Source organism: Podarcis vaucheri (genome assembly GCF_965113315.1).
Source record: "Podarcis vaucheri genome assembly, chromosome: 12".
Classification (NCBI taxonomy): Eukaryota; Metazoa; Chordata; class Lepidosauria; order Squamata; family Lacertidae; genus Podarcis; species Podarcis vaucheri.
In genome coordinates this window covers 12,520,451-12,526,659 of record NC_138750.1, presented here as the reverse complement: position 1 = coordinate 12,526,659, position 6,209 = coordinate 12,520,451, and the positions used below count along the sequence as shown (strand labels likewise).

Sequence of the window (6,209 nt, the reverse complement as noted above, 5' to 3'; positions counted from 1 at the left end):
AAAAGGAAAACCCCAAACTCCACTTTAGCACATGTGAAGGTGATCATTCTTCATACACCAACTGGTAGCACTCAGCAAAACATACATGATTATGTTTTTATATTCTGTTGGAAGCCACCCAGAGTGGCTGGGGAACCCCAGCCAGATGGGCAACTTATAAATAATAAGAATAATAAAATTATTATTATTACGACTACTATTTTTTGATTCTCTATCCTGCCTTTCTTCCCCAAGGAGCTTAAGGTGGCAAACAGATAACCAAATTAAATACAAAAAACCAAAGCATTTTAAAACAGTTTAAAACGTTCTAAAAACAATTATAAATTAAGAACATCTAAAAGCAGCTGCAGTTAAAAACATTTTTTCCATCCAGTTCTTCCAAACACTCTTCCTTCTCAGGGTTGCCAGCAATACCCAAAATACAAAAACAGAAAACGACAAAAACAAAATAGAGTTACATCTTGTAATTACTAACAGAAGGTAATATGTTTAGGTAAGCATATTTGTAAGATCTATTGGCAACTTGGAGACGTTCCGTATACTTCATCATAATATCACAGTTTGTAATTAGTCTCTTTTCTATAATCTGAGGCAAAGCTTTGATAGATGTTGCTGCATATGTCCCTAATTTGTACGTGAGATATAATCATGCCACACAATTTACAAATCAAGTACTTAAGCTCTGTTTTGGCTGATGAATTCGTTTTTCAAACGCTCAACGTGAAATATTGTTCCGCTTGATATCTTGCTATACCATTGCAAGAAGTGCAAGACCAATGTCCGGCAACCCATAGATTAAGGGCCACTGCTTTATTCATAATAAATCTAAACACAAACATTGATGGACAATTAAAGCAAGATAAAAGGATCCTAAAATAGAGATTTTCCAAGGGTGCACAGCACTTAAAGACCTGGGACTTATCTTGTCATCTTGCTAGATTAACAATATTTCCTTCTACTAGTTCCAGGGCACATAATGCTTTATGGCACTGTTATGTATCCTCTGCTGCTGCTGCTTCTGATTCTTTTGCAACCGATCGAAATATGGCCATGATAACTGTTCCCAGCCGCCACTGTCAAGTTTCCAATTCTGTAACAAAACAGTCCTTGGCTCGATATTTTAGTGCAGGTGCACTTGCTACTCAGTAGCAGGCAATGCTGGAACTGTGCCTTAGAAAGCAGAGTAGATCAATACCTGATAGTTACAAAACTGTGTCACCGAGGAGGTCAGCAAGCAGAGCACGTGTACACTTGCCCCTTGACATTTGTCTCTGGGGAAACGGAGGAACATCCTTTTGGACTGCCAAAGGAACATCAGGATGCGTATACAGTAAGTAGTAAGAGAGTTCAACCAGATCAATGCTGAAGACAACCACATTTCTTTAATAGAAACATGGGGAGTTGCCTTACTCTGAATCAGAGCATCGATCCATCTAACTCAGTATTGTCTACACAGACTGGCAGGGGCTCTCCAGGGTCTCAAATCCAGCCTTGCCTGTCAATTCTTGCGAACGAACCTGGGATTTTCTGAATGCAAGCTATGTGCTACTACTGAGCTGGAGACTATCCCCAAATGACAGTGATGATGTGGAATAAGGGGTACTTTATATTTTAATAACTTTTGTTGTTGTTGTTTTCCAGCCAGAACTTACCAGAACTCAGTTCCAGCACCTCTCAGGTGGGCACCATTGTCATTCTAAGAGAACAAGGAAGGTCTTCATGGTGAGTTCCAGCACCTTTCCCCCCTAGAGAGCCAGTGTGGTGTAGTGGTTAAGAGCGGTAGACTCATGATCTGATGAACCAGGTTCGCTTCCCTGCTCCTCCACATGCAGCTGCTGAGTGACCTTGGGCCAGTCACACTTCTCTGAAGTCTCTCAGCCCCACTCACCTCACAGAGTGTTTGTTGTGGGGGAGGAAGGGAAAGGAGAATGTTAGCCGCTTTGAGACTCCCAAGGGTAGTGATAAAGCGGGATATCAAATCCAAACTCTTCTCTTCTCCTAGAAAAATAGCACTGTCTATACTGTTGCCCACCCTTCTCTGGCTTGCTGCCACCACATCCAAAAGCAGTCCACAAGGCTTCCGTGCCAAAGAATGATAAGAAGCATACGCGTCAACTAAGAAGCATAAGAGGAGTGGGCGGTGATGTCATGTGTGTGTGATGTCATACACATGTGCCGAGTGCTCTGAGTACCGGCTTCTCCAGTTGCTGCTGTTGAGGGAAGAGGCCCCAGCTCCTGCCATTGTTGTGACACACCCCACTCCCTACAGGCTGTGTGCGCTGTGCATGCCGCAAGTTGCGTGCCACACGCACAACATCAGGAAGAGCCAGGGCATCTTTCCCCGGCAGCTGCAGTGGCAGGAGGAGGAGAAGTCAGCCATGGAAGCTGTGGGTCCATGCTTGGCCTCCTCTGTCCCCTGAACATTGGGGGTGGGGTGGGGGTGGGGGCTCTGCCGCAGCCAAATAAATATTTGCCCCCCCAAGTCCTCTGACATAGTGCCCTGATAGGAAGTGTACTTTAAGGCTCCCTGTTGCTCCTTTGCAGCTGTGCCTGTGCCATATATGATGCCATGTGTGATATTGAATTATTTGAGTAGGTTTGAACAATTTGGGGTAATTATAATGTTAAAAGTTAAATAAACCTTGTGGATGGAGGAGTGCTAAATGTACCGGTATATAAAATGGTACATATGGTTGATTTGAATATGTTATTATTGATTATGTATACCCAATGTATCAGCCGCCTGGGGGGTTTCACTGTTTGTGTTTTGTTTGTTGGTAAAAAATAAAAAAATTAAACTTTTTTTTTAAAAAAAATGATGCCATGTGTGCGACAGGCTCACAGAGTTTGGAGAAAATGGCTTTGCAGACCAAACTGGGATCCATGCCAGGCCCAATCAGAGAGCTTCTGATAAAGTAGATCTGCAATAGTCAACATGTTACCCTCTAGATGTCGCTGGACTACAGCTTCCATCATCCCTGACCATTGGCTATTCCTGCTGTGGCTCATGGAAGTTGGAGTCCATCAACATACGGAGAACACCAGTTGTCCCTGAGGGAGGCAATACTGGGTTAAGTGCACCAATACTTTGACTTGGTCTAAGGCAGCCTCATACCTTCCTGTACCACTTGCTGTTTAGGAGTACTTTTAATAGCGATTTCTTGCTGCCCCTTACATCCTGGAGCTGGCACCTTCTCTATGGTTTGGTAGTGTGTGTAATGGTGCCATCATTTCATTTCATTTCATTTCATTTCACTTTTGTGTACTGCCTTCCTCTATTACCACATGCAAGGCGGTTTATGAGCTAAAGAACCAACAAAATTGACAGCAAAGATCACACACCTAATAACAATCTGATGCAATACAAGTCACGATAAAAGCATAACTTTAAAATAAACATATCAAATAAAGCAATATTCAACGATCCATTAGAATATAACAGTAAACAGTAAAATTAAACATCGGCAAACAATAATTAAACAGTTCACACTTAACAATTACAATTAAGAGTTACTAAACTATAATCAATCAAAATAACAGCCAGCCAAATGCACAAAATACCACAAAGCATACAAAAGGATCAAACTGAGAAACAAACACAAGTTATAATTTATTTATTTTAAAAATATCCCTCTTCTCTCTTCTACTCTCTTCTCAGAAGTCATGGTCTGGAAAAGGCTCCCACAGCTGGAGGGTGGGCCAAGGCAGATGGAAAAAGCCACTGCGTGATGGTCAGCGAAGTCTCTCTACCCTCACAGTTCTTCATCTGAAAACATCTTTCTTATGAAGACGAAGGCTTGGGGAGCAGATATCTGGGACCTTACTCTACAGAAAGAACTGGAAAGCCCCAAAGCACAGAAGGGCTGGCTTATTACATTGGGGAATAAGTGAACTAATACACTCCTCTGAAAACCATCAGGTTCAGAGTCCAAAACTGGACCACTGTGTGCATGTGTAATTGCCTTGAGGGACATGATCTTGTTAAACCTCCAATTACTGAGGGAGGGAGTAGAATAAAGACCAGGACAACCTGAGTGTATCTTAAAGACAACTTCATTGAAAGGGCACAGAGCTGCATGACATGTTGGGTCACTGCGTGACATGTTGCTATCAAGATCTATGCTCCATCATGATGCAGCATGTAAAATGTAGGCATCTTCTTCTTCTTCTTTAGCGATCACTCATAGCCGAGTAAGATTGTCTTCCAAAAACATGGTCTTAACAGTGAGTCCGTGAGTGACTTTGGAGGCCAATTCTGGATCCACACGTCCTTCTACAGTGGGGACATAGGTTTCCGGGCAGGAGCTGATCACGGTGAGAGTTTGCCAAGCATCCCTTCCTCTTAGCACGTTTCTCCCTTTTGTCCTGAGTTCAGGTATCTTCAAAGCTCATGACACCTTTGGTAAAGTCTGTTCTCCAAATGGAGTGCTCGCAGGCCAGTGTTTCCCAGTTGTCGGTGTTTATACTAGATTTATTTAGATTTGCCTTGAGAGAGTCTTTAAACCTCTTTTGTTGACCACCAGCATGACGGTTTCCATTTTGAAGTTCAGAATACAGTAGTTGTTTTGGAAGACGATAATCAGGCATCTGCACAACATGGCCAGTCCAATGAAGTTGATGTTGAAGTTTAATACTTAGTTTAGTTGACTGCTCCTCAGCTAAGTGTTGGCATTCACATGCATGTGTTTGTGCAAGAGAGACTTTGTTAGACCCCAGTTAAAACTCAGCCAGGATCCTGAACCACCCCTCAAGCTCCAAATATACTTACACCAAAGACAGCTGAAGATATGGTTTAAACTACCCCAGAATCACAGGAATCATTCTCAGTTTAGAGATAACTCGTAAGTTCATCAAAAGCAGTTTTGTCTGTGGACATCATCAAAAGGGCTTTTGTTTGGAACAAGGTAAGCAGGACAAGAAGAAAATTATGCATTTTTTATTGCGGGAGAATCTGTGAGCATTACCGAGATTCCTCAGTTTATGTAGATTTAGCAATTAAGCAAATAAGTATCACTTTGATTTCATAATTACCTCTTGGAAATATCATTCCCATTCCAGGTGTTTTCTGTAACAACAGGAAAATTAGTTTCAATTAAGCAGGAGAAAATACAAGCTGAGTAAGAGTCTTCAAGAAATAAACCCCAACATTCATTTCTTGGAGGGTACTTGATTTAGATAATTAAATATCTGCCATGTGATTGGACCTTTTGGTGGAGAAGTGCACTTTAGAATGACATTTAAGATTAAAATGTCTAGAGGCAAATATTGAAAATGTTAAAAGGGAAAAGATAGACTTTACTAAGCAGACTTCTACTAAGACAGGCTTTACTAATTTTCTTTAGACTTTTTTGTTTGTAATGTTGGAAAAGATAATACACTTTTATGTTTGATTCTCCCAAATGAAGTGTGCCCATCCCTTATTTTATTTTATTTTATTTCATTTTCTTATACCCTTTAACCTAGAAGTTCCCAGAGTGGTACACAGCATTTAATTAAAATAAAACATGCACAGGATTGGGAAAAAAGCATTCCAGTAAAATACATGTCCAAACATAGAGACCCCTGTAATGAAAGAAAGCAATTCAGTAGCAAGGATTGCAGTTCTTTCTTCAACTTCAACCGAGATTCCTCAGTTTATGTAGATTTAGCAATTAAGCAAATAAGTATCACTTTGATTTCATAATTACCTCTTGGAAATATCATTCCCATTCCAGGTGTTTTCTGTAACAACAGGAAAATTAGTTTCAATTAAGCAGGAGAAAATACAAGCTGAGTAAGAGTCTTCAAGAAATAAACCCCAACATTCATTTCTTGGAGGGTACTTGATTTAGATAATTAAATATCTGCCATGTGATTGGACCTTTTGGTGGAGAAGTGCACTTTAGAATGACATTTAAGATTAAAATGTCTAGAGGCAAATATTGAAAATGTTAAAAGGGAAAAGATAGACTTTACTAAGCAGACTTCTACTAAGACAGGCTTTACTAATTTTCTTTAGACTTTTTTGTTTGTAATGTTGGAAAAGATAATACACTTTTATGTTTGATTCTCCCAAATGAAGTGTGCCCATCCCTTATTTTATTTTATTTTATTTCATTTTCTTATACCCTTTAACCTAGAAGTTCCCAGAGTGGTACACAGCATTTAATTAAAATAAAACATGCACAGGATTGGGAAAAAAGCATTCCAGTAAAATACATGTCCAAACA

General features: G+C 40.3%; 1 long non-coding RNA gene across 1 annotated transcript; it reads left to right on the top strand.

Annotated features, from left to right (window-relative positions):
* The first annotated feature begins 201 nt into the window (after positions 1-201).
* Positions 202-3,939, top strand: LOC309515270. Its single transcript, XR_014212382.1, has 2 exons — positions 202-2,387; positions 3,659-3,939. It is a non-coding gene; the product is annotated as an uncharacterized lncRNA (long non-coding RNA).
* Positions 3,940-6,209: the final 2,270 nt, after the last annotated feature.